A 27991-nucleotide genomic window follows, 5' to 3' on the forward strand; every position below is an offset into this window, starting at 1 on the left:
ACCCAGCACCCCAGGTTCTGTGCTCGCTCTGCTGGTTGCTCCCCACAGGCTGAAGCCTGGCTGATAAGCTCAGTGAATCAAATATTGACTGGTGCCCTTGGAATGTGTTGTCCTGGTCACCAAGGCCAAATCAAGACATGGGGACTTGTCTGTTTTTGCAGCCCTGTCCTCTTGCCCTCTCTCTTCCCCACACTCTGAAAGGATCTGAAAATCTACTAAGACTGTTATATGTGGGCAGGCACCTTTTCCTACTGTTGCTGCTTTTATGGGAAACTTTTCACGGAGCTGAATACAGAAAATTACCTTTTCAAACATACCAGTTGGTGTAATTTTATAAGATCTGCAGTAATTGCCTTAGCATCTTCCCAGAGAAACCTTGAAATCCAGTGGCTGCTGTGTTATAAAAGAATCAAGAAGTTTGGGTAACGGGAAAAGGACTATTAATCCTGTTAGGGCTCATCCTTACTAACTCATTGTTTCTGGCAAGGGGGAGAAAGATTGCTTTGAAAAGCTTCTTGGAAGGACCCAGACTCTTTTGGAACACACACACACACACACACACACACACACACACACACACACATACACACATACACGCATACCCTAGCAATGCAGTGGCCTATATCTAACATTTCCAAATAGGTAACTCAAGCATTAGGTCTGTGCTGAGTCTTGCTGCCTCTGGTGTCCCCATATCATAGTGCCACATGCTTTCAGGGTGCATTTTCTTTTTTCCCTTGGCAGGGCTGAGTAACAGTCAACTCCAAAGAGAGGAGGCAAGAAATGGAGGCCCCAGTGAGGGAGCAGCTGGCAGGGGGAAGGAGCCTGGCCAAAGGCTCAGAATAGCTGGTTCTGGCGCCAAAGGGTGAAAAGGGCAGAGGAAGTGGGTAGGCTGGGGCCCCTGGGAGGGGCAGCCCGCACTGGGAGGGGCAGCGAGGGAGGCTGTGCGGCTGTGGCCTGGAGAGCACTCCTCCATGGGAAGTTTTCAAAGTGGAGATTCAGGAGTGGGCGGGAGGCCTATGAGGGTGGAGGAAGGGTCTGGACTTCACCTCCGGCCAAGGAGGGACCGGACACGGGGCTACCTCCGGATGGCCATTGTGCAGAGAGTGGACACAGAAAGCTCTGGTGGAAGGGTGGAATGGGGTTCAGCGGGCCAGAGAGAGGCAGGGCCGAGCAGAGATTGGGGCCAGGCTCAGCCCTGGGCTTTCAGCCAAAGACCCTCCCGGAGGTGGAGGAAGAGGCTCTCTGGGGCTGGGGCATGGGGACACAGCATCGGGAAGCTTCCCTCCCGTCCAGTAAGGACCACGCGCTACCGAGCCACCTCCTTGCTCAGCACGCAGGAGCTGCTGAGAAGTGTCGGTGGCCTCACTGGCTGAGTCCCAAAGGCTTTGTTCCAGTGTGGACAACAGCTTCCAGGGCCATTCGGCAAAACCGTCACCAAGTATTTATTTATTTATTTTTAATTTTTTTTTTAATTTTTTATTTTTTTTTAAAGATTTTATTTTTTTCCTTTTTCTCCCCAAAGCCCCCCGGTACATATATTCTTCGTTGTGGGTCCATCTAGTTGTGGCATGTGGGACGCTGCCTCAGCGTGGCTTGATGAGTAGTGCCATGTCCATGCCCAGGATTCGAACCAACGAAACACTGGGCCGCCTGCAGCAGAGTGCGCGAACTTAACCACTCGGCCACGGGGCCAGCCCCCGTCGCCAAGTATTTATTGAGCACCTACTGGGTACTGTGTTCTGGACAAGACTCCACAGAAAAGAAACAAGTAAAGTGCAATAAGCAAACATAGCAAATATAAGTTCGGAGCCCTTAGCAGCCCCTCCCAATCTGATAGCCTGCTGAATCCCAGAACCTCAGGAATTGAAAGAGATCTTTCCAAGATCAGCTGATTGGCTCATCCCCAGGGCTTGGATTCCACTCTCCCACCCTCGCCAACCTCTGACCATACATCCAGGTGAGAGGGTGCTCGTTGCCCAAGGCTCCTCCTTTCATCTTGGGGCAGCGCTGGCTATTAGAAGGAGCATGGTGGAGCAGACTGAGCATCCAATGGGACTCAGAGATGGGCTCCAGGCCCAGCTCGACTTAGCGCTCAGCCTCCTGGTCCTCATGTCCCAGGCAGTCAGCACAGCCCCAGCCCCATCTGCCTCTCAGGGCCGTGGTAACAGCACCTTACACTTGGGGCCCTGGTCACTGTTCACAAAGGGCTTTACCGGCCTGACTTGCCTCATGGAGCTTCAGTGATGTTAACTGAGCACATGGATGCTTCTATCCTTGGCTCTGTTTCCACTGACATGCTCTGATGTTATCTGCACCCAGCCCTGAGAGGGAGCCTTTGTTGGGACATTTGTTTTCATTTTGTAGGTGGGTAAACCCAGGCTCAGAGAAGTTAAGCGACATATCCAAGGACACACACTCAGCTTGTGATGGCAGAGCAGAGACAAAAAGTCTCCTGGCGCCCCAGACCCATGTGCTTCCCACGCCAGTGCTCTGCCTCTCCCGAGGGAGATCGAGAGACAGCACCAATCAGAACGTTTGTCAACTAGGCCACTCCAAACAGTGCCCTCACTTTAAACTCTTCCCCCCACAACAACTGGATGCCACAGCTACCCTTTACTGAGTGCCTGCCACGTGCCAGGCACCTGATCTTCCCATGTCCTTTCCATGTCCCAGAAGCACCCTTAAACAAAGTGGGCAACGAGTACTGATTCTAAGAGAATCACAAATGTGGCTCCCAGAAAGCAAGACGTGCCCTGCAAGTTGCCTGTTTTGTCTTTTGAAAGCAATGCAAGTTTTTCATTCTTCTCCATAATCATCTCTATTTTTTTTAGTATAAAAAGAATGCATTTTCCCCAAATGGTTGAGTAAAATTGAGCATCAGAAAGAACTGCCACATTGTGTCCCGTGTCTTTGTGTAGCATCTGCCACACACCCTAGTTTGCAGGTCACAGACAGGCATTCCTTCTCGTCCTTAGGACAATTCCATGCAGTAGGTATTTTCACTTCCATTTTACAGATGAAGCATCTGAGGGTCAGAGTGGTTGAGCAATGTATCCTAGGTCAGGTAGAAAACAGCAGCACCAACACTCAAATGCAGAGCGCTTTCCGTTGTGCGGAGGTTCTGAAAGACACCGCCCCACCCACCACGTGGTAGATCACGTGATATAGATTGAAAAGGACCTCGAGGGTGGGAAGGCATCCTGGAGGAGCTGGGGTGTTGGCAGACAGAGCGCAAAAGGGGCTGCCTGCGGAAAGCCTCATGGTAGGAAGGGGACTGCGGGCTGGAACCACAGGGAGGGGTGGACGGTGGGGAGGAGACAGGGAGAGAGCTGAAGCATCTGTGGGCCCAGAATTGGGGGCCACCCAGTTTCTCCCCAGGGGTGCAATGCTCCACAGGGCCCATCCAAGGCCTGCCGTTGGCCACCTATGACAGCATGGTGTCCATGCCCCAGAGGCACTGGGGTGCCCTCTTTTCCACCTGCTAGAGAATCGTCTTTCTTTTCCCCTAATATGCTGCTTTATTGGTCCTCTTGCTAATGCTCAGGACTGAACAAGGCCCTTCTGCCTTCGGTAGCCAGGGACGCTGAGCTTCCACAAGACTGGCCCTCCCCATGATGACATCCCATCCCCCATGGCAGCAATCACACCTCCACAACATCCCAGTGAAGGGGACAGGCCAAGGACCATTGTGTCCTTTTGGCAGGTGAGAGACCAAGGGTCTGAACAGTGGAGTCTGGCTCAGTATTTCAGAACACTGGCTTTGCAGACCAAGGGCAAACGTCTGATTCCACTTACATGAAATATCTAGAATAGGCAAATTCATAGAGACAGAAGGTAGATTAGAGGTTAGCAGGGGTTGCGGGGAGGGGGGAATTGGGAAATTATTGCTTAATGGTTACAGAGTTTTTGCTTGGGTTGATTAAAATATTTTTGAAATAGTGGTGATGGTTGCACAACCTTGCGAATATAAATAAGGCCGCTGAATTGCACTCAAATGGTTAAAATGCTAACTTTTATTTTGTATATGTATTTACCACAATTAAAACATTTCTTCTCATAGAAAGAGGCAATCAAAGAGTATCCGTCCAAAAATATGGGGACAATGTATTCTGTGGGTGTGCTAGACAGGTAGGCCACAGACACGGCTTTGAGTCCAGGCCCCATCGGGCACTAGCTTAGTGTCCTTGGGCAAAAGACTCACCTCCTTTACCTGTTTCCTCACCTGTGAAATGAAGGTGAGGTGAGGATTAGATAGAATGGCATCTGTGTGCCTGGCACGGAGCAATAAAAACTCTGTGAGGAGTGGCTGCTGTGGTCAGTATGATAGCCTTCCTCGTTATTATTAAGGAGCTCAAGTTCACAGAGTTAGGGAGAGGATTCGTGTTGGCCGGCGTCCAGGGCTCCCTTTTGAAGTTAATCTTGAGGGTAGTGAGAGGAGCGGGTAAGCAGGAGAGGGCTGGGGGTGTGGCTCAAAAGGCTCATTGTGCAACAGGGATAGAGCGGCAGGCTGTCCCCCAGGTGTTAAGGTTAAGGTTAAGGTGGCAGGTTAAGGCAAGGCTGGAGCAGGTCCTGAAGAGGCTACGGCGGTTTGGGGCTTTGATCCCTGAAGGGCCAGGACTCCTCACTCTGCCCTGGTTTGCTCCCTGAATATGCGCAAGGCCATAAGAAAATGGGCAGCTCTATAGGGCGACTCGTGCCCAGCCCTGGACACTCGTCGTCGTCTTCTCTAAAGGATGGCCTAATTTGGAGTGTCAGCCCCCGATATGTGAATAACTGGAACAATGGGTAACTTGTTGCTCTGGGCAGACTGGTTCAGAGCTGGGGGCCAAGGGGAGACAGGTACTCTCTCCTCTGAATTGTTGTGTGAGCTTACACAAGAGCCTTCCCCTTGCTGGTCTGCAAATGTCCTCCTCTGTGAAATGAAGGGGTTGTAAGAGTCCCTTCCACCAGGGACACTGGGATTTTGTGACCTTACTTGTTTGTAGGAATAGCTTCAAACAAAGTGTGATGCTTCACTTAATCAGCAACAGGGTTCATGGAATTGTTTTGGTTTAAGATTTACTGAGAAACGATATAGCTGTTCTCCCTTTACCAGCTAAGTGACCTTGGTGACCATGACCTGAACTTTCTGTGCCTCATTTTCTCCATCTGTAAAATAAGAACAACAATAATCTCCATGCAGGGTGGGGGTTGGAGGCCTTGTGAGGACTAAATGAGTTAATATGTGTAAAGTCATTTGAATAGTGCCTAGCACATAGTAGGTGCTTACTAAATGCCTGGAGCTCCTTCTGTGTGCAGAGCACTGAGCTGAGCCTCCTGAGACATCCAGAGAAGGCCAAGGCCCATCGTCTGCATTCAAGGGGCTTATTATCCTTTGCTTCGTGATGCAAGATGGTCTCTCATGAAACAACAGCCAACAAGAAAGTGCATCATCTAAGTCCATGAGTGTAAGAGCTGGGGGGGTCCTGGGGGTCAGGAAAGGAGGAGAGGGAGGCGAGCACTTGGCCTGGGCCATGGGTAGCAGAGAGGGAAATTCTAGTCGGTGAGTGTATGTGTGTGTGTGTGTGTGTGTGTGTGCGCGCGCAGTTGTGTATGTTTGCTGAGAGAGCACAGGCAGACTCACCCCAGAAGTCTGGGCCTTCGGCTCCCTAGGCAGCACCGCACTTGGTGGTTGTGTCGCCCGTGGCTGTGAGCGGGGACGTGCCTGCCCTGAGCACAGGAGCAAGCCCTTGTGCATAACCCAGGGTGTGGTTAATTTAATTATTTCAAAAGCCCCTTTGGTATTTCACAAGGGTCATGCCCCTTGCTGTGGACTTGAATACAACTGCAGCAGGTTTCAATAAAATCAATTAATTTAATTTGATTTGGTTTTATGTACTTGGAGCTGGTGCCTCTTGAACTCAGTATGAAAATTATTGCAGAATAAAAATGCATATTAGTACTCAAGCCCAGTGTCCTTGGACTCTCTTCAGGGAGCCTGCAGTGCTGATCACAAAAGCAACCCAACCCCCTGGCGGGCAGGAGCCGCTGCCCACTGCCCCACTGTCCACCCCTCCAGCCTCGGACAGTGTCTATGGAGCCTGTGAGGGCTGTCTGTATGGCTCTCCCACTTTCTTCCCTGGGAGTGAAGCGAGTGCATTTCCATTTTGCTTTCAGGAAAGGCACTGAGAGAGGTTTTCATTGGCCTTGGTCACCAGCTTCCTGGGGTCTTTTGGGTGTGGTTGTTGTTAATTAACTGGCAGCACTATGCTGCAGCGGACTGAACCTTGGCTCTGCCCCTGAAGAGACACGTGAACTTGGGTGAGTCCCTTCCCTTCTCTGGCCTTTGTGCCCTCTTCTATAAGTGTGAGGGCTGGACGCCCGCTTGCAAGGCTCCTTCCCGCTCAGAGAATCATATTCCACAGGACAGCTGCCTCAGGGAGCCTGTCCCAGGAGGGAGCCCCGCCTGGTTCCTGCTCCACTAAAGAGGGCTCTGAGCCAGCTCACCGATGGTTGCCTTGCTGGGACTGAGCTCTGCACCTCCTGGGAGGAGCAGCTTCTCCCCCACATTCCTACAGGTCAGAGCAAGTATTGCTTTCAAGAAGGATGGCGGGTTGCAGCTCGGGGGGCCTAGAAAGCCTCAGCCGACTCTGTCATTTGACAGATGAGGGAAACCCAGTTCCAGAGTCACGCAGCCAAAGCTGCAGGCGGTGACCATGTTCAGCCACATTCACAGTCATTATAAAGGGTGGAGGTTCTGCTCAGGCCTCATTTTCCAACTGTCCTTTTCATTCCTCTTCTCCTGTCAGGACGGGAGAGAGATGGCCAAGCGGACTTTGGGGACTCCCGAGTAAAGCAGATGCTGACGCCAGTCCTCCCCGAGCAACTGCAGCCCCTCTTAAGCCCAGTGGCTGCCCTCAGGATCCTGGTGGGAGAGGACTAGGGGGCCCCCATCAGTGCCTGAGATTCCACCCTTGGCAGTTTATTTGTTCCTACGGATGCTAAGGGCATGCCACCACCCCCAGCCCTTCCTCCTGACCTCGCATTTGGCACTGAGCTTGGATCCCCTTGAGTCAGTGGTATTTTTTTCACATGTCTTTTCTCCCCAGAGCTCCCACGTAGCAGAAACTGAGTCTGTCCTTCCCATCCCCACCCTTTTTACTTTCTCCATGCCTCTCCTTTACAGAGAGGCCCCTGCTATAGTGCTGAGAACTGCCCTAGACCTCGCCTTACCTTATCTCATTTCATCTCTGCACTGGCTGTGCAAAGTTGTGGCACTGTCACTACAGTCATGCATCTCTTACGATGGGTTATGTTCTGAGAGATGCGTCGTTAGGCAATTTCGTCATCGTGTGAACATCATAGACTGTACTTACACAAACCTAGATGGTATAGCCTGCTGCACACCTAGGCTCTATGGTATTTATCCTATGAGACCTCCATTGTATACCTTTGTCATTGACTGAACGTCGTTATGCGGCGCATGACTGTATTTTATTGTTTGGGGACCGCGGTTCAGAGAGGAAAGATAATTTTCTCAAGATCACACAGCTACTGAGTGACAGGGCTGGGATTCAAACACACATCTCACTCCCAAGACTTGCACCACACCAAGGGGCTTCCCTTGCACCTAATTGGTGCTTAACAGATCTTTAATGACAGATTATACTATACTTCCCTCTGCCAAACAGCAAATGCCTCCTGGAGAGAGAATAATAAATTATGAAGCAACTGTTATGTGCCAGGCACCAAAACTCACAACACCCCATGAAGTAGGTACTATTATTACCTCCACTTTACAAATGCACCAACTGGGACATAGAGAAGTGACTTGCCTAAGGTTACCCAGAAAACAAGTGAGCAGGGCTTCAGTCTAGCCCTGACTTTGAGGCGGAGCCCGAGCCTCCGCGTAGTAACTAGATCTCAAGGTGAATTGGGGTCCTCTGCCTCTGGCTCTCCGTGGCTCTAGGGTTCAGGTAGAAGGTGCTGCTGGCAGGGCAGGAGAGCTGGGGGTGGTGTGTGCGATTCAGGGACGCCTGCAGCAGGCACTGCCCTCCACCCAGCTGATAGCTGCAGCCTGGCTGGCTGCCTGCCTGGCCCACATTGCGACCTGGCACGAAGCCTCGCCTGGGGGTGGGCGGGCAGGGAAGGATGGGGCCCCAGGAGCGGGGTTCCGGCTCTGCATTCTCCCCTAGCGGCGCCCAGGCCCACTCCCGACCCCTCCAGCCCCTCTCCCGGTTCAGTGCAGTTCCCGCCGGGCAGGCGCGGGCCTCTCCAGCGTTAACCGCGGGCAGGGGAGGCGCCGCGGCCTCCAGAGCAGGCGGGAGGGTGGGGAGGTCGGGTTGGGGCAGTGCGAGAATGCGGAGGAGACACCCGGAGAAACAGCCTGGGGCCGCAGAGAGGGGCGCGGACAGGACAGGGGAGAGGCGCGGGGAGGGGCGAGGGAGGGGAGGGGTCGAGAGCGCCGGGATGCCCCAAGGGAGGGCGAGGGCTCCTGGGGAGGAGAAGGTGCAAGAGGCCAGGGGGCAGGGGGCGGGGCGCCGGGAGGGGAGGGGCCAAGGGCGGGGCGCCGAGGGTTGAGCTTGGGGAAGAGGCTGCGGGGCGGGCGCGGAGTCTGGAGGCGAGCGGTTGTGGTTACATCACGTTCCTGATTCTGCTTTCTCAGGGATCAGGCCACGGGGGGCTGGCAGGGAGGGAGAGGTGAGCCAACCAGTCTGAACCGGCCGGACAACTCGAGGGGCGTGTGCGCCGGCGAACTGGGGTGCTGCCCAGCACCCTCTACCCTCACCACGTTCGGGAATTTTTCTGAGAATCCGCCCCATTGGTTTTACAGTTTCTCCCCATCCCGGCCCCACCCTCTCTCCTGACTCGCCCTCCCTGCCCTCCCCTCTCTGTGTTGGCTCCTCGGAGGAATCGGTTAGCCGGCGGGAGGCACCGAGCTCTCGCCCTCGGCTCTCCCACTCTCACCCCTCCTGGAAAATTCAGACCCTGTGCGTGCCCTCCCTCTCTCTTCCCTGCACCTCCCCCCTGTCCCCGGCCTTCTGGGGCTTAGTGAACGAGGTTAGTGAATCAGCCGGCAGGCCCTCTCTCTCGCTCACCCCCTTAGGGTCCCTTCAGGGTCCCTTCCTCTCCTCGGGCTTTAGGAGCGCAGTGCCCACAGGCTGCCAGGCGGAGAGGGAAGACCCAGGCAACCTTAGCAGGGTAAGAACCTCACCTTCTCCGCGGTGACTGCATTTTGCCTGGTGATTCCTGCAATGGAATACGGTCCCCTATCCCGCTACCAAATAGTTACTCTCAAATGGTGGCATTCCAAAGGCAGGACATCAGATTGGGGTGAGGAGATATTCGGGGCAGGAGAGGGCTTTAAGAGATCCCTCTGATCACATCAAGAAGGCCACCAGTCCCCCTTAGACCCTACACTCCTCTGCCTCATGTCTCTCCCTGTGGCCAGTTCAACTCTAATTCATCCCCAAGGCTTCCAGTTCTTATATTTCCAGGTAGCAAACCAGGAGCCTTCCTGGAGCTGTGGGGAGCTTCATGGGTTGCTGAAATTCATGGTAGATTTTTACTAGCTTGGAGCTCTTTGACCAAGGCTGCCGCTATCTGTACATCAGGGCTGTTGTCTAGTAGGTTAAATAAGCAAGATCTTTAACAGGACTGGACCACAGGCATCATCAGCCCACAGTCCTGGATTTTATAGACTGAGGCCCTTGAGACCCAGAGAAGGACGTGACCTGCCTAAGGTCACACAGCTGGTTATGTAGTTTAATTTTAGGGTAGTAATTTTAGCTCTGTGTTAGGGACCTAGCTCAGCACCTACATGGCACAGAGTCAACACTCTGTAAATATTAGTGAAATGAGTGAATGAGCCCACGATGAGGCAGCTGGAGAAATACATCATTTGGAAGAAGTGAGAATACCCCCAAGCTCCCACAGTGCTTGGGACTCTAGCCCCTTTCACTGAGTGGGCTCGTGAGATGCTTCCCCGGGGTAATCGGCCAGTGGTGACCACCGTTAGGAGCCCGGCATCAGCTTTGGTCACTTCAAACCCGGTCATTGTGTGATTGTGCCCGAGGAGATGGTGGGTCTGGAAGTACGTCTAAGCGTGAGCCAGTTGGCGACTCCAGATCAGAGCGATTAATGCTCCGACTGTTTTCCATTCATTGCCCTCAGCCAACATCTGAACAGGTTGCAAAAGACCGAGGCACATCTGTTCCTGCAGGGGCTCCTGTCATCCTGGGGCCCTGCCCGGCATTGTGTTAGGAGCCCACAGCCCCACAGTTCCGGAACCTCGGAACTGGAGGCTGCTGTTGTCAGCTCTGGGCTGCCCAGGCCTCTGGGGTCCTGCCTGCTGGGCATTGCCTGTTCCTGAGTACTTCTATGGTAGATGGGGCCGGGAAGAGCAAAAGTTGGGGAAATTCCAGTGAGTGGGGCTACTCTTATCAGTTTTAATGAAGTATTTGGAGAGGAACTGGCTGAAATGAATGATGAAGAGAACACTTTGGGTTAGAGTAGAAGCTCACGAACTTGGACCTCAGTGATTTGGAATGTAGGATCATTGCCCTTGGCTGTGGTGAAGTTCACCTTTGAGCTGTCTGTGAACACAGAGCCCAATGAATGAATTAACAGTGCACGCGTGATTTAGAGCAGGAAGGAACGTGCATGTGTGTGACTTTCTCGTGATGACAGATTTCAACCAGAAGCAGATCAGCCCCAGTCTCCTTTGTAAGCATTTTATTTACAAACATTTACTGGGCACCTTCTATGTGCTGGGCCCTGTGTTAAGTGTTCTAAAGCATTAATTTTTTGAATCTTCATAAGAACTCCATGAAGTAGGAGTTATTCTTCCCGTTTTACTGACAAGGAAACTGAGATTGGTAATTGAAAGACCACCAGGATTCACAACAGGGCAGTCTGGCTCTGGGCTTGGTGCCCTTAACTGCCACAAGTGGAGGGACTTTTATTAGGATAAGAGAGATAGAATAAAAAAAAAAAAAAAAAAAAGGCAGGCCATGACCCCTACCCCCTTGAGAAGCTTCTGATCTATTTGGGAGTAGTAAACACAGGGCCCGGCCCATAGTTGGTGCTGCATAAGTGCATTAATCAGTTAAGCAGTGGTGAGGATGTGGGTTGAGCTCCTTGAAGGCAGAAGTGGGCCTGAATCTCCCTATAGCCCCCACCCCCGCTCCAGTACGTGTGCATGATAGGCACTGAATAACCAATAAAATGCAGGAACTGAGGGCAGGAGAGGTCCCCTAGTCTAGTCTGGACATTTTTCAGATGAGAAGACTGGCCAGGGAGAGGGGAAGGGATGTGCCCAAGGCTACAGGGGCTCCTGGTCCAGTGCTCCCTCTGCGTAGTGTTCTGATTGGCTGCTTGGAAGCAGATGTGGGCTGAGAAAGACGCAGGTGGAGCAGTGGACTGGCGTTCATCTTCCCTAGGCCCCTGGTTCTCACCCCCAGCCTCTGGGGAGCTCTGGCTGTGTAGGAAGCCCTGGGGACTTGCCTCCAGTTTCATGTTCCACCTTAGCCTGTCCCCTCCCCCCCCCCCAGCACTAAAATCAGGGCCTTCAAAGCGTGGTGAACCGGGTGGGGCGGTGGCAAAGGCAGTGCCTGACGCTGTCCTGTCTTGGCCTCTCTTTGCCATCCTCTGCCTTTGGAGTCTACCCTCTTCTGTTCCCAGGGTGAGGGACGTGGGGACACTCACTCCCTGTGTTTGTTGAATGAACAAACACTCCACCACACTGCCAAGGCCCACCAGCAGCCATTCAGAACTCTGCAGCTCTGCCTCTAGAGCCTCACAGATGGGAGAGCCGAAAGGGCCTTCAAGTTCATCACCCACCCTCCACCTCCCAAAACCCTCATTTTACTGATAAGAACAGTGAGGACCTGGTAGGAAGAAGTACTTACCCAGGGACACGCAGCCTCTAGAGGCAGAGCCAGGGCTAGAAGCAGGACTCCTGCCTCCCAGTTCAGACCCTGCTCCTACACATATGGGCCTGTGGCTTTTGGAAAACATCGTTCAGTCCCACGGTCATCAGGTGGGCTGTTAGGGCCAGCATTACGAGAAAGCTAGCCAGGGCATGTTTGCCTGACACTTTCGCAGCCCTCCCCAAAGGCAAACCACCATCGTTTCTGATGGGTACCCTTGGCAACCACTAAAACAAATCCACCAGCAAAGAGAAGGAGGGGGGCCGGGGCTGGGCGCTGGTGTTTGCCCCTGGTGGGAACCCGGGCGTACTGAGCTCACCGTCTCATCCAACCCAGATACCATCTCGTTCCTGCTTGGCACAGGTTTATCGAGGCTATGTGTTCCTCCTTGGCAAAGTCCTCGAAGGGAGAGCAAGGGGGACCGTCCCCAGAGCATTGGGGAAGGTTGCCAGGTGCCGGCTCCACCCTCCCCTCCAGCTCTAGCACCCCTCTGCATCCTCAGTGGCGCCTCCTGCTGACGCCAAGTAGGATTAACATTTCTCCTGCAGGCTGGAGCACACACACGTGGGATCCTGCCATTGGTCCGTTCTGGTTCAGGGGCTGGAGAGGTGGGCTTTGTGCTGGGGGTTTGTGTGTTTAACCTGCTTAGGTGGCACTTTTTATGTGTCAGGGGCTGTTCTGGGCACTCTGCAAATATTGGCTCAGATGATCTACCCCATAACTTTTACAGATGAAGAGACTGAGGCAGAGAGAGGCTAAAGAACTTGCCAAAGTTACACAGTGAGTGATGGCAGAGCCGGGATGCAGAGTCTGGCTCTGGAGTCCATGCTCCTAGCTGTGATCCAAGCTGCCTTTCTGCTGGGACAACCAGTTTTTTGATGTTTTGACAGGTAATTTAACCAGCCCAGGTCTCAGTTTCCTCATCTATAAAACGCGGATAATGATATTAATCCTACAGACAGGAGGGCTGGTTCTTATCTGACCACATTCCCAGCTGAGTCTGGTTCATCCCACTGCTTATTCATCCCCCCCAGGTCAGCGGGCTCTGGCAGCACCGGCCTTGTGGGACCAGTGATTGGCCAAGGAGAAGGTTGGACACTCTTTGCCCATAGTGACCTTCCCATGTTCAACCCCAAACCAAGCATATTGTCTATATGTTATTTATATAATTCTATTATTATGGTATTTAGATGATTCTTCTTGCTATTAATGCCGTTGTTTATGGAAAAGCTCTTCTCAGTGAGTACAGCAAAAGCCACACAGGGGAAGCCAGCTGAGGCCCCCAAATCTCAGCTCACCCTGATTCTGTGGCTCCTTCACCCCCCTCTACCCTTTGGAATCCCCTCATGCCCATTTCTAACCACTTGTTAACTTTCAGCTAAAATTCTGGCCTGTGTTCAGAAGATGCCGTGCTCCACCCCCAACACTCAAGGCTGGGGAAACCCTCTGAGTGACAGGTGGGGGCCTGCCACACTGTAGCTGGAGAAGCCCCTGAAGGGCCCCCTCCCCTTCCCCAACCCTGCTCTCTCCTCTCCATTATCCACCATCACTCCAGCACCAGAAAACAGAAATTTCCCAGGAGGTACTTAAACTTTACGTTAGAATTTTACCTTCCTGCTGCTCCTGAGTACCTTAATTTTTCCCCATCGAAGCAAGGAAAAGGAAAAAGTTTCGATGGCGGAAATTGGTGTAATTTGAGCTCAAAAATGTTACAAGGCTTCTCATCCAGTGTTTGGACGGTGCTTGGTGTTCTTAAGAATGTACATAGAATTAACTTTGGCCAACTAGAGCAGCTTAAACCTGATGGCCACATCAGCCAATGGGAAATGAGTAAGGTTTAATTCCTTCCAAAGAGACAGCAAGAAAATAAATTGATAAGCCCTTTTCTGCACTGTATTTTTTGAGTGGTTTCTTTTACATATAACACTTAACTTGATCCTCACAAAGATCCTATGAGGCAAGATTTGCCCATTTGACAGACTGGAAAACTGATGCCTGGAGAGGAAATTGGCAAGTGCTAGAGAATAAGAAAGCAGAGCCCCATGGGGCTGGCATATTCCCCCTGCCCTTGTCTGCCAGGCAGCTTGGTACCAAATCTATGGCCATGGTGGATTGGCACATATGTCTTGCCAGTGTGCATTTTGGACTGATCTTCACTTGGGCTCCGTCTTCGCTCTTCCTTTTCCTGTACCTCGTTTTTCTTCCTTATTCTTTGTGTATGTTTACCTTGCGTTGTAGGCGCATTTGTGAGCTGGCTCAAATCCTTTTGGAACAAGAGGGGTTATAAATGTGTACCTTCTTACACAGGATGTCGTTGTTAATCATTTTATAAGGTCTCCCGCAGAGGAGATATTTGCAGATTAGCAATCGCTTCTTTAGTAACCTTGAACACACCCTATTTCCTTAGGGGTAAAGTGAGGGTGTGGATCTATAGGGGCTCTGAGCAGCCTTGCAGCTGTGACGCTCTGAGTATACTTCTATCTCCAACCTGTTAGAGTCACAAGCTCAATTTGCGATTAAAAAGATCTAAAAATCTGGTTTTTCTAGTCTAGCTCTGTTTGCACTAAACCGGTAGTTCTCAGCCTCAGCAGAGGAGCAAAACATGGAACCTAGGAGCATCCGCCTCCCCCCACTGAGATGACCACCCTGCATGAACAGTACAGCATCAAGAAGGAAATAATTGAAATTTTCAAAGAAATTAAGCCCATACAACATAGTAAGGAATATTAGAGGTACAGGAAACTTCACTGATTTGGCTCCCTCCTCTATCTGGGACGTTGCCAGGCACCTGAGAGGAAAATAAAACAATTTTGATCCACCAAAAGAAGTCACAGAGTACATGCTCTAATACTCCCTGGGGCCTGTGTCACTTGGAGGCCCATTCGCTCTTGTTTTATGCACAGTTCTAATGTATTTGGTTTTCTGGTTTCAAACCTACACGGGACCAGATGGAGCACATGAGGATACAGGGTAGAGGATATGAAAGTTCAGTTCCATAGCAGCTCTTTCCATGTTTGATGGCTCCAGGAGGCAGCACTGGCAGATGCCTGACACTGTCCGCTGAGGGTTTCTCAGGCTTTCTGTTAGGCAAACTTCTTCAGATTGCTTAAGCAATTCCCATGAAGAGATTAGGACTTGAGCATTTAGCAGTGACAACGTGGCTCAGAGGGCGTCTTGCTTCCTCTGAGTACAGAGATGCCAGCCAGAGGCACCAGAGGCACCTGCAAGGAAGACTTGAAATGAGGTGGCGGGAAGTGCAGGAATGGGGGACAGGCCACGTGCATCACGGAAAACGTCCACCATAAAATGGCTGGTGAGGAAAATAGGGTAAAGAACTGCCTTTATAATAGAATCCTTAACACATAAAGTTTTCCTCAATACATGTATGTTATTTTCAAGACCAAGAAACACAAAGTTTTACTTTCTGAAATGAAAGGAAACGCCAGAGCCAACAGGACTGTAGAGTTGGGAGAGGGAGCCCTCTGAGAACGGAACAGGGTGGATTTTGGAGACAATGTGGAAGAAAGGTGGCTGTGGGGTCGGCCTGGCTTCTGGGACACAGTCGCTAGCCACAGTCTCCTGGGGGCCCCGCTCTCCCTGGTCAAGCTCAGAGGACAGACCCCAGGCTGAGTTTGGAGCCCTGCCCCACCCCACAGAGAGCATCTCCTTTGCCTGGGAACCCCTAAGGCTCATTGCGTCCTTTGCTAGAGGTTCCTCTGACCCAAGGCAGGGCCTGGGCTCCAACCCAGACTGTTTCCTCCTGCCTCGACTCACCTCCTGGCTGTTCAGATGGACCCCTGAACCCTGGTCATGCCTGCTGGTTAGGAGCCCAGGTGACAGGGCCACAGGTCTGGCATCGTGCCTGGCCCTGACTCCTGCTTGCTTACTTGGAATACTGGCTGTGTGCTCTGCCCCGAGGGCCTCTTAGACTCTGTGTCCAGCTTTGGCAAGACTTGCGCAGTCCTCCCCTGCAGATTTTCCCGATCATGACCCTGAGCCATGGCTGTGACCCTCTCCCCTTCCACCCTCCCAGGCCCATTCTTGGGACTGGCTGTCCCTCCTGCCTCCTACATTTCATGCTCTCCAGGCCTTAAGGTTTCCAGAATCAAGGTCAAAACCCAAGAGAGAGGAGGAGCCAAAAGGGCCACTGATTTTAATGGAAGGAGCTTGCTCCCACCTTTGCTTCAACCTCACAAGAACATTTTATGAGGCAGCGAACTTTAGCCTCAGAGACTATAGCCAAATTCCAAAAAGGCATGGATCATAGCTCTGATTGTATCCTGGAGCGAGTGACTCAGGTTGGACTGATTCGCAGCGCTATGGCCAGTGAGTAGGGCCCCTTTTTTGTAGGGCTTTTGAAATTGTGGCTCTAGATTTGGATAATTCATCATTCTGGTGTTGTATGATGCATACCATGTTACATCCATGTTTCCTTCCTTCCTTCTCTGCTTTCCTTCCTTCCTTCCTTCCTTCCTTTCTTTCTCTAGACCACGGCAGGGAGCTCCCTGGGCCTTTTCCCTGCCCCAACCAACAGGCAGGCCCAAGAAAGAGGCCAACCCTTTGCACATCTGCACCCTGCATTACCCAACAAGAGGTGGAGAGGCAGAAAGAGTATGGGTGCAGTCCAGCCCTGCCCACCCCCCACCTTACTGGCTGAGCTCAGGCAGGTTATCTAACCCTCCTTGGATGTCAGTATGCCATCTGTAAAATGGATATGCTGATACTCACCTTGGAGGCTTGTTGTAAGGATGAAATTAAAATGGCTGTAAAGCCTTTTGTATATTGTCGGACTCATATTAGATGCTCAATAAACGCGAGGTATTCCTATAACTACTACTACGATGACTATTTTTTTTTACAAGTGTAGATAATCAGCCTGGATAATTTCAAGTATATACACTAAACTATTCCTTTAAAGGCAAAGAGAACAGTAGGGTTAATATATTCAGGGTCTAGCCCTTTTGTGGAAGACCCAGATGGGGCTGATTACTGACAACATGACACAACTGCTCTCCAAGACGGTATCTGGCCCTGGCTCCAGGACCCAGCCACCTGGCTTCCCGCACCACTCTTCCACTTAACAGCTGTTTGCTTTGGGGCGAGTGACTTCACATCCCTGGGTCTCCATTTCCTTCCTTGTAAGATGGGAGGTGTAGTATCGCTCCCATCACCAGGGCTGCTGAGCAGTAAACAAGATAATACCTGGGAAGCGCTCAGCACAGTGTCTGACACCCACTAACTGCTGGAGAAGGGCTCACTGTCATTATTTCCAAGGGTGTCCCCTCTTACGCAAGAGGTGGCTCTGGGAAAGTTGTGAAACCAGATCCCATTTTCCCACTAACTTCATCACTTCTCGAAGGCTTTATCTTTGCCTCCAATCGATTGTCCTTGGGGGACAGTGACTCTGAACATCTCAGCACCCGGTTTACCATCTCCTCCCAGCTCCGCCGGCTCCCTGTCACGCAGTGGGTAGAAAAAAAAACTTAGGTGGCATAAATAATGATTCTTTACTGTATCTGTTTGCTAAGTATAGATTTGTTCTATCTCTTTATCATCTGTCAATCATCCAGCTTCTATCTCTCTGTTCTCTGCCTGCCTCATTATCTCCTTTCTCCTTACCATGGGTAAAAAACATATATAACTCATACAACAGTTTCTATGTCTAGCTGACTTCCACCTTTTCTCTGAATCTTATTTTTTGGACTTTTGGAAGCATCATAAACTTTTTTGAAAATCTGATGAGCACTATGGGCTGTTTCCCCAGAAAAAGGAACATGCCCCCACACTAATACAATTTTACATATGGTTTAGCTGAGGGTCTAAAGATCCTCAGAAGCCCACCGAGACACCCTGTTAAGAACCCCTGCTGAAGCCAGAGCCCAGCTTTCTTGTAGAAACAACCCATGTCCCAGTATCAGCAGATGGCCAGTTACGCATGTGCTCAAGGCCCCCGCATTGGGACTCTTTAGTCTGGCGTGCTGGGCCCCAACCGCCTTCCCATTGTATCTTTCCTCATGGGGCACCCAGTGCTCTGGCCAGTCTGACTGGCCTTTGTCTCTCCCCTGGGCTGTAACCTTGCCTTTGTCCCACTGCTTCCCCACCCACTTATCTGCTTCTAACCCACAGTTGAAGTATGTAGTGACCTCCTCTGGGTGATTACAAGAGGGTTCACAGAGGATGTGGAGCTTAAGCAGAGAGAGGAGAGGCCCCAGTTTTAGAGGCAGAGAAACAATGAAAAGCACTGAAACGTGAGCTCCTAGCACAGCTGAAGTCAGAGCTGGCCAGGAGAGTGGGACAGAGAGAGGATGCTGTGCCAGGCTTGGTTTTTCCCTCCTGCCAGGCTGGAGATCGGGGGAGTGAGCAGAGGCAAAACGTCCTGGCCCGGGAATAAGAAATCCCTGGTTCTTGTCTGGGCTCTGGCATTGACCAAGTGTGTAACTTCAGACAGGTCACAGGTCACTTTGATGATCCAGCCTCAATTTCCTTATCTTCAGAATGAGAGGTGGAAATGCTGGTAGTGCTGTGGTGAAATTGACACTCTTGAACACTGCAGGTGTCAGCCCAAATCTGCAACCTTTTGGGAAAATGCAATTTAGCACCGTATGTTAGGAGCCATGGGACTGTTCATACCCCTTTCGTCCTTCTTCTGAGAATCCAATCTAAGGCAGTTATCTGAGATTTGGAGGAAATATGCATAAGGATGTTCATCCTAACATTATCCATAGAATGGAAAAGCCCCACGTGTCAAGAGTAGGAAGTAGTCAAGTGTGTAATGGTGTGTCCCCCCGGGTCGCATTCTGTGCAGCTATTGAAAATGGGTGATGTAGAGAACATACTTAACATGCAATCCAGCATTTGGAAAACCTCTTGTTGCTCCCCGCCCCCTACCACAGCATATACCTGAAGGACCTAAGTCAGTGACAGTGGCTCTTCATAGCACTGACTCTCAACCAGGGGCCACTAACCAGCAAGGCAGAACCAGCCAATTACGGATCCCCACTGCTTCTGCCACATCAGCATGCATCCCTAGGGAGTCTGGGAAAATGGAGATCTGGGGTTCAGGTTCTGATTCACTGGGCCTGCGGTGGGGCCCAGGAATCTGCATTGTGACTATCAATCCAGGAGATTCTAGCAGAGGATCAGAAATCCATGTTCAAGAAACATCACCGTGCTTCAGTCATTGCACCCCATCCAGCACACAATCCAGGCTGTCGTACCTTTTCTCTTCCTCAATGAAACATAAAGTTCTTATCAAGGATTTCAAAATTGCATTTGTCCTAAAACCCACTGCTCGGTGAAACTGCTAACTATGCTGGACAGATGACTATTTAGCCTCTGCTTTGGGACATCCCAGACAGCACCTACCACCTCAAACAAGGGTCTGGTCTATTGTTTCACCCCTGTTATGATGAACAGGTCTTACCTTCTGTCTCGCTCTGGGTTCTCTTACTCCATTCAAAGTCCAAGAATATTCTGGACTACCTTATGCAGCTCCCCAGGATTAAACGTGATTTTTAGAGGTGGTCAGTGGGACTTGAGGTCAAATCCTGGCTCTGAGCTGCCGTTCTGTAAAAGGGGAATAATGTACTGACTTCACAGGATTCTTGTTGAGGATTAAAAGAAAGAATGCGTGCACAGCTCTTAGCACCATGCTTGTGGCTATTATAATTATGATTATTTTCCTGTCCTTGGGGGTTAACAGTGAGTCTTTTCTTTGATGTGGTCCTTGTAGGAGGCCAAGGCCCTTGTTTTGATCTTCATAGAGGCCGTCCAGTTCTGCCCTGTTCCCTGTCCTTCCTACCAGCTAACCTTGGCCTTCTGGAAAACACCAGATTCAATGAAAGGATCCCTGCCACCCTCACAGTATGATGAAGGTCACTGGGCTGACCCTCCAGCCGGGCTGGTTTGTCTGGCCCTGGAGAAGGGCTGTGGGCTGTCCTGGCCATGCTCGTACCCTCTGGCAATGGCATGCTGACCAGGAGTGAGGCTAGGAGTGAGGCCACTGTCTGCTGAGCACACTGGATTCGGTTAGAGCAGACACTTTTCTGGAGGGCATCAGAGCCCTGTTCGCTGCTTCATCCAACAGAAACACTGCTGATGCACACCCCTTCCCCATCTAACAATCGGCCACCCAGCCCAGTGGCTGGTCCTTCTACTCGCCCTGCTCCTCACGCAGCACACTCACACATGCCTGCCTGCATGCGCACACGCACAGCCCTGTCCTCATCTTCCCCGACCCTGTCCCCACCCTTCCTCCTCCTGGTCCCACACCAGCAAAGGAACAAGTGGGCACCAGGGGAGTATTTGTTATGCCCAAAGTGTCCCCATAAACTAGTTGGGTAATGGGGCCCCCCCACACATTTTCAGGGACCCAGGAAGGACAGGCCAAATTTCACCATGTTTACCAAAGGGATCTTGGGTCGAGGCCAGAGTTTACAGTGAGCGTGACCTGGGTCTCAGCTCCCCAGGCTGCCTAGACCCACAGGGTCCTGGCTTGTGTGTGTCATTTAATATTAGCTGAGTTTGTTGTTTGTCTAGGTTGAGGTTCTTAGTTCATTTTTTTTTCCGTGTATAAATATTCCCTTTAAAAGAAAAAAAAGTTGTCTAGAAGCTTGGAGTTACATCCTCCCCTTGCTTTGCCGGCAAGCCTAGGGGAGTGTGCTGGGGAACAGGGACAGTGCTTGGAGCACTGCGCAGGGAGTCAGGCGGCCGGGGCGCCAGGGCAGCGGCTCCACCACTGCTCCAAGTGGCCTCCCCACCCTTCACGCCATTTCCTCACTCTGCATGGGAGCTATAAGCCATGCTCTCCCGGGCCCTCAGGGTGGGGATCAAATGAGGTGAGAGGCTGCGGGAGATGACAAAGTGGTTCCCCTAAGGAAGGGGCTAAGGGAGAGGACCTTGGCCCCACCCCCTGACTCCATGGTAGATGGTCATCTGCTCCTTGTCTTTCCCCCGTTAGGTCAGCTCCATGAGGACAGAGAGATGTCGATGCGTTCACCGCTTTATAGCCAAGGAGTCGTGGGGGGCACAGAAAGGTGGTCAGTACACACCTGTGAAGGGAAGGGAGGGAGGGAGATGGAAAGGAAGGAAGGCAGGGAGGGAGGCTGCCTCCCAGGCTGGTGGTGCCACTCCCTTTCCCTCCACTGCCCTCCCCCTCCCAACCCCCCTCCCTGCCCCGCCCCGCCCCGCTGCTGTCCAGATCCTGGCCAAGCCCGCCCCCCCCCTGCGCTGGGCTCCTGCCTGCTCTGGTGGTGGCAGGCCTAGTCATCCAGAGCCCCAGCCAGGCTTAGCTGAAGCTCTTGGCACCCTCCCTTCTCCTGCTTTAGGTGCCTGACTGCATCACCCGATATAATCTGGGAGGAAGGCGAGGCGCTGGCAGCCCCAGGGCCCTCGGGCTGTGAACAGAGGGCTGGGACCCGCTCACTCACCCTATTGTGCAGCCAGCCAGGCTTGGAGCGCTTCCCTGCGTCCCAGCCTAGTGGGGTACTTCCCCTTTACTTCCCCAGACAGAACAATTCCGGCCCCCTGTGCTTAGCCAGCACCTCCCCTCGGAGCCTCGAGAGGTCCGGACAAGCTCTGGCTGGTCTCCCAGCGCACCTAAGAAGTAGGAGGCAGGCTCCCAGTTCCTGGGCCTCCCCACCGGGCCTCGCCTTCACCCTCTAGCTCCCACCCGACAGGGCAGCCAAAGGCCAGGTGGCCACAGGACTCGGCTTCTCTGCCTGCATGAAGAAGTGGAGAGTTTGGTCAAGGAGTGTGGCACCCTGCCTGAGGGTTCTGGATGACAGATGTCATCTGGATGTCCTCAAACACAGTGGCAGGAACGTGTAGCATTGGCTACGGAAAGATTTGGATGACTTTTGTGACCATATAAATGGCTGTTGAAGCTTAGAGTCAAATTTGTGGCTCCTTCTCTGTGCTCCATGCTAAACAGCGATGAATTGTTATTTCAAATTGGCATTTTAATACATTTCAATAAAATCTGGTCTGTGGATCAAAGTGACAGAGCTGTGTGACTACAGTAGAGTCCACTGCAGTAACAGTATGAGCAGCGGACTCCAGAATCGGGGGGTCTCCATCTGTCATCTGATGGGAAGCTGGGGCCACAATGGAAGAGGCTGCCATGCCCCTGAAATATCACCTTCTTCTTGCTCCCACTGGTTGAATTTTCTCTTAATTTTCTTCAAAATTTAATTAAACACTTGTTGAGCACCTAAGAAATGCAAAGTGGGATGGCAGAAGCCTGTGGTTAATGCAGTGCAGCCTGTTCACACCAGTGAGGCAGAAAGAGAGAGAGAGACTAACTGCCTCAAGCCACAGTCATGCTACAAATATTAGCCCATCTAGTGTGGGGAGATTATGGGTGACCTTCTTCCTCTGTTTCACAAATTTTCTCTAATATGGAAGAATTTCATGTATTTTTTTCATATATATTAATATTCTCTTAAAAACTGTGTATCCATATATATACTACTTTTTTTTTTTTTTTTTTTTGCTGAGGAAGATTTGCCCTGAGCTAACATCTGTGGCCAATCTTCCTCTATTTTGTATGTGGGTCTCCTCCACTGCATGGCTGCAGACCTGGTGCACTGGGGGAACATGGCTGTTGAGGTAGAAATCACCAAATAAAATCAGCCCTCACTTGGTCTTGTGCTGGTTCTCTCCAGGGTAGTACCTGCTTTCTCTGGGCAAGCCTCAGTTGCTACACTTGTGTGGCACCATGTGCTGTGGGGGCTGTGGTTGGTCATAGCTGTGGGAATGCCTCAGTCCTCACAAGCTGATTTGTCTGAAAAATCAGCAGGACCGACAACAGAAGCAAACCTTACTCACAGCCATCTCAAGTGCTTTATGGCCAGGCTTCTCTTCTTTATTGGCACCTGCAAGTTCTCGGAGAATGAAGGACAACCTGACTGCAGAGCATCGGACCTGGAATGGCTCTTAGTCATCATCTCATCCATTGTCTCCATTTACAGAAGCTGAAGATGAGGATCCAGGAGGGCATGTGACATCCCCAAAGGGCACACATCCCCACCAGTGGCAGAGCCCGGGCTAGATCCAGTCCTCCTGTCTCCTGGTTCTAGGGTTCTCTCTACAAACCTTTGTTCCCTTGCCAGGTGCCTACTGTGAACCAGGTACCCACAGTGAAAGAGACACATGGGGTCCCTGCCCACAGCAGCCTCTAGTCTAGTGGGTGGGACAGTCAAAAATAACACAGGGGCCAGCCCGGTGGCATAGTGGTTAGGTTTGTGTGCTCCACTTCAGCAGCCGAGGGTTCGCAGGTGCAGACCTATACACCACACATCAAGCCATGCTATGGCAGGCATCTCACATACAAAGTAGAGGAAGATGGGCACAGATGTTAGCTCACGGCCAATCTTCCTCAAGCAAAAAGAGGAGGATTGGCAACAGATGTTAGCTCAGGGCCAATCTTCCTCTCCAAAATAATAATAATAATTCAACATAAGCATGTAGCTAAAAGTACGCAAGTTGCCTGAGTGCTTTGATCAAGGGTCAGAAATAGATAAGGGGGGTTCCTAATTTATCTGTGGTGGTTAAGGAGGGACTCTCTGAGGAGGTAACATTTCCGCAAAACCCGACATAGGTGGAGAGCACGTCAGGCCAAGGAATCCACACATGCAAAGTCCCCCACCGGCAGGACAAGGAGCTTGGCACGTCTGCCTCACTGGAGGATGGGGGCGGGAGGTAGCGGTGAGTTTGGAGAGAGCAGCAGGGATTTCGCAGTGCCTCATGGGCCATGGTGAACAGGTTGGATGGCATTTTAAGTGCCCCGTGACACGACGAGATGCACGTTTTAAGAAGATTACTTGGGCAGCCGTGTGGCGCTGGGTGGAAGGAACAGGACAGGAATGGGAGCAGAGGGACCAGTTAGGAGGTCCCTGCACAGCCGAGCTGAGAGAGAATAGTGGCTCAGCCAAGGGCAGTAGAGGAGGAGGTGGCGGGAAGAGGGCGGATTTGAGATCTATTTTGGAGATAGTCTTGCCGATGAATAGATGGGCTGGGGCGGGATGTGGGGCGAGAAGGAGAGGGAGGCAGCAAGGGTGACTCTGAGTTCCCAGCCTGAGTGACACTCGTTGCCCAGTGCTGCAGTGCTGTGCGCATTCTCTAGGGAAGACTTGCTCAGCGCTCTACTAAAGTCGGGCCTCCATCTCAGCTTCCTCCTCGCTAATAATATCCTCTCGGCTCAGTAAGAGTAATTACCCTGCCTGTTCAGCAGATAGAGAAACTGAGGCATGCATGGCAAAGCAAGCAGCAACCTAGGCAACCAATTGTAAGACCTAGACAAAGAGCCAGAGCTGAACCCCGGGGCAGACTCTGGGCAGCAGAATCCTAAAGACCAGGTGTGATGTCCAGTTTTACAATTTATCAAGCCGTGTGACCTTGCACAAGTTATAAGACTTCTCTGAGCCCCCGTTGCCTCATGAATAAAAGGGGCAAGTAATAGGATCCTACTTCATGGTGTGGTTGCAAGGATTAAGTGAAGGAGACCCTCAATAGATATTAGTTATTGTTATTTCTGGATCACACAGTTCATATCCAGATCCACCTCTCTAGGCACGGAGCGGTGCACGCTCTATGCGGAAGCCTCCGGTGTGCCTCCGTCACAGCTGATGACCAGGTGTCACTAAAGTGTCGAGTTAAGACAGTGAGGATTTGCTCACTGTGCTCCTGTTTAGCCTTCTGAGCCGTGCTTAGTGGTTGAAGCAGGAGCTTTCATCCTCCCTGGAACAAGAGCAAGCTGTGGGTTTGGAGGCAGATGTGAAAGGCAAGGAGCCTGTAAGCCAGCCTGTTTCCAAGTTCTCTGACCGACCTGACCCCGGAAGGGGGGGTGGGCGGGAAGGAGGGGGAGAGGAGGAGAGTGAGTAAGAGGGAGGTGGCCAAAGAGTGCCTAGGAAGGAACCATATCCCGAAAGGAAACACATAGTAACAGATCTAAAGTCTGGCCCTCCCAGAGCCCCTTCTGTCGGTGGCTTTGGGAGCCTCCCCAGTCCCCCTCTTGTCACCCCACCCCTCCAAGACTCTTTCATGTTCATGCTCCCAGGAGGCAGCTGGCACAGGGGCTGAGAACAGGGAGGTGAGGCTGGAGGGGCAGTGGGGTAGGGCTTCCCACTTTTTGCCCTGAGCCATTCCGAAGGGCGTGTCCCAACAGGGCACACATACACAGTGATTAAGGGGGAGGGAGGAATGACATTCGCTGTCCACTGCCGGACCCAGCCAGTGGGCTGGACGGTGGCCAGCTCTCCCCCTGGCTCCTGGCTGCAATATCGTCAGCCCTGGCACCATCCACTGGCCTACTCAGACACTCCTTCAGGTCCAGGGACTGGAGCCCCACTAGGAGGGGCCGCCTGGAAGCAGGCTGGGCTGGGCACCCCAACTCTCCCCCACCCCTCCCCGCAGCCTCTCCCCCCTCACCATCCCCTCTGCCCCCATCCAGCTTCAGCTGGGTTTGAAAGAGGTGCTCTAATCCACCCTCCCTCCAAAGCCAGCCCTGCCCTGCGCTCTCTCCTTTCAGCCGGAAGCTGCACCCGTAAACTGTTTCTACCCATAGACCCCAACCTGATGTTTTATCTACTGGGAGAACCCTCTAAACTGGGTCTGCCGCCCCCTCCCGCAGCCTTCCCAGCGCCCACCTGACATGCCCCTCCTGCTGGCAGCAGCTCGAGCTTCCAGGCCTGCCTAGCCCACCTCCCTCCCGGAGCCCTCTCCCAGGAACCCTGTCTTCATCACTGCTCTTGGCTTCTGTCTGCTCTGCAGAATTAGCAGCCTGTTCCTTAACGGACCCCACAAAGTACTGTATGTACTCTGCTCCATGCTGTCAGCCTCTTGTGCCTTATCTCCACACAAGAGGAGAGGCTCCAAGGGCGGCACCCCACTGCTCCCTCCCCACCCCGCCTCCACCCCACTGAGGCAAACCCTTCCAGGGTGCACAAACACTTCTGGATTGATCCTGCTTCCATCCAGGTCCTATGTTGACACCTTTGCCTACCGGGTCTGGGGGTGGAGTGTGGAGTGACGCTTGATTGGATATGTAATTAGTGACTTTGTGGACAAAGGGATTTGGCTTTTCATTCTTCAGCTTGGGTGTTCCGGGTGTACGTGTTTTTGATAAAACACTAGGGAGTCATCCAATCTTGGAAATGGTCCACCTGTCCTGATTAAGTAAGGGCCTCCCCTTATGACCCTCAGTGCCTGATTCCCTGATTTGGCACCCCCTCCCCACCCCACCCCACCTCACCCCACCGCTCCCTGGCTCCAAGCCTCTCTGTCCCCTCATGCTGCCATCCATGGTCCTCCCACAACAGCAAGGAGGGTCTGACAGACTCATTCAAGCCTCTTGTGGAGTCTCCTGCCCAGGCCCTTGGGTATTTACAGTATTAGAACCACAGAGACCCTTCCTGCCTTCCTGAAGCCTTGTTGCCTGCCTGGCCCAGGCCCTCTGCAGGGCGTGCCCCACGAAGGAATGAATCACGTGCACTGGGATTTCAGGCAGGGGGCACCTGTTGGAGGAGATATTTTGGATGAACCATCTTCCTGGGGTTCCTGACCTTCCTAGACTCATGGATTTGCCTTTGGCTTTGGGGTACTTTCAGGCTCACAGTCTGCCCCTGGAAGAGTGGCAGAGGCTGCAGAGGGCCAGGTTTCTTATTGGTCTCTTTTGCTTTGTGCTGAGTCCTCGGGGGCACACGGGGCAGCTAGTCACCCAGGAGGAAGGACTCTTTCTGGCTCCTCCTTCATTTCTGAGAACAGTCAACCTGGGTCCCAAGAAGTTAATGACAGTTTCCCCCAGGTGAAGGACAATTCCAGGGGAAAGAGGGCCCACAGCGGCTGGAGCCTCCCAGCTGGCAGTTCTCAAAAAGGGCGCGGTGTGTGGTTTTAAGGAACAGCTTGGGAGAGGGTGCCCGGCCACACCTCTCTGTGATTGGTGGCTGGCCCACACCAAATGTGGACTGTTGGATCTCCGGTTGGCATTTCTGAGTCAGTCTTAGAAGGGAGACAAAGCAAAGGAGAGCCTGTATGATATGTGTGTTTGTTGTGGGGGAGGAGTGTCCGTGGGTGCCCCCACCGCGGGCCTCACGGCTCCACCTGGGCCCGGCCCCTGGGCGCCGATGGGGTGGAGGGAGCTGTAGTTCTGTACTTCCTTCCTGCACTTCCCTCTCTATTCGCTGCTCAGATGCTTGCTGTGCAGTGTTTGATTTGGTTAACTTACTCACGACCCTTTAAGGAGGAAACATATCATTCTAGTAATTTTATTGGGCTCAGGTTGCAGGCAAATGGAAGTAAAATTACCTCTGAAAATAAAAGACACGCAGAATTGAATAAAACAATAAAAAGCCGCCCCTGATTTGAGATAAGTGGTAAGGCATTTTGTGAAATATTAGAGAGAAAAAAAATAAACAAATGGAGAGACCCAGGAGAAAAGGCTGGGGGGGCGGGGAGGGAATCCTCCACCACCGGTGCTTTCATTTCGGCTTTACCTTTACGAAAAGGCTTGATTCGCGTGTTAGAAAGTGAGGCAGAAAGCGCGACTGGTGAAATTGGTCCCTGTCCCGCGCTTAACAGTACAGGTGGACGAAAGGGGCTGCCTGCCAAATACTTCTGGTTGGAGGGAGGGGTGGGAGCGCTTTCTCAAAACCACTCCTGGAATGGCTTAACTCGCCCAGCACGAATCAATGACAACCTCCCGCCGGCTGCGGCAGGCTCCCCTGAGCAGCGCTGCCGCGTGGATTGCCAGCCCGGGACCCTGGCGGCGCTCAGGACACGGCCCGGGCACGAGCGCGGCGTCCCCGGGGCGGCCAGGTGGGTCTGCGGCGGCCTCGGCCCCGGCGGGGTGTGATCGGGGCTCGGGGGACCCAGGCGGCGGGGCAGCGGAGAGAGGGGGTGGGGAGGAACCCCCGGGCGCCCGGCCACTGCGTCCTCCACCCTGGGCGCTGCGGGCATTCCCGCCGGGCGCAACGGCCCGCGTGAGTGGCGGCGTCTGCAAGACGTTTCAAACGCCGGCCGGACTGGAGCCGAGCGTGCTGGGGAAACCGGGGCCGGAGCCCCTGAGCTAATGGAGGGGCGCG

The 27991-nt window shown here is 52.5% G+C and overlaps 1 protein-coding gene across 5 annotated transcripts in view; it reads left to right on the forward strand.

The window, feature by feature from the left end:
• ZBTB7C (zinc finger and BTB domain containing 7C) overlaps positions 1 to 27991 on the forward strand; it is a 347966-nt gene that overhangs the window by 219644 nt on the left and 100331 nt on the right. Inside the window, exon 1 of one of the 5 annotated variants that reach the window (XM_046671528.1) lies at positions 3242 to 3265. The exons of 3 other annotated variants lie outside the window; for them this stretch is intronic. The gene's annotated coding sequence lies outside the window, so the exon portion shown is untranslated. Of the gene's footprint in view, positions 1 to 3241; positions 3266 to 27566; positions 27726 to 27991 lie in introns of those variants that run through there. One more of the 5 variants, XM_046671529.1, reaches the window with a different exon arrangement.

The sequence above is a fragment of the Equus quagga genome, chromosome 9, assembly GCF_021613505.1.
Source record: "Equus quagga isolate Etosha38 chromosome 9, UCLA_HA_Equagga_1.0, whole genome shotgun sequence".
Taxonomy (NCBI): domain Eukaryota; kingdom Metazoa; phylum Chordata; class Mammalia; order Perissodactyla; family Equidae; genus Equus; species Equus quagga.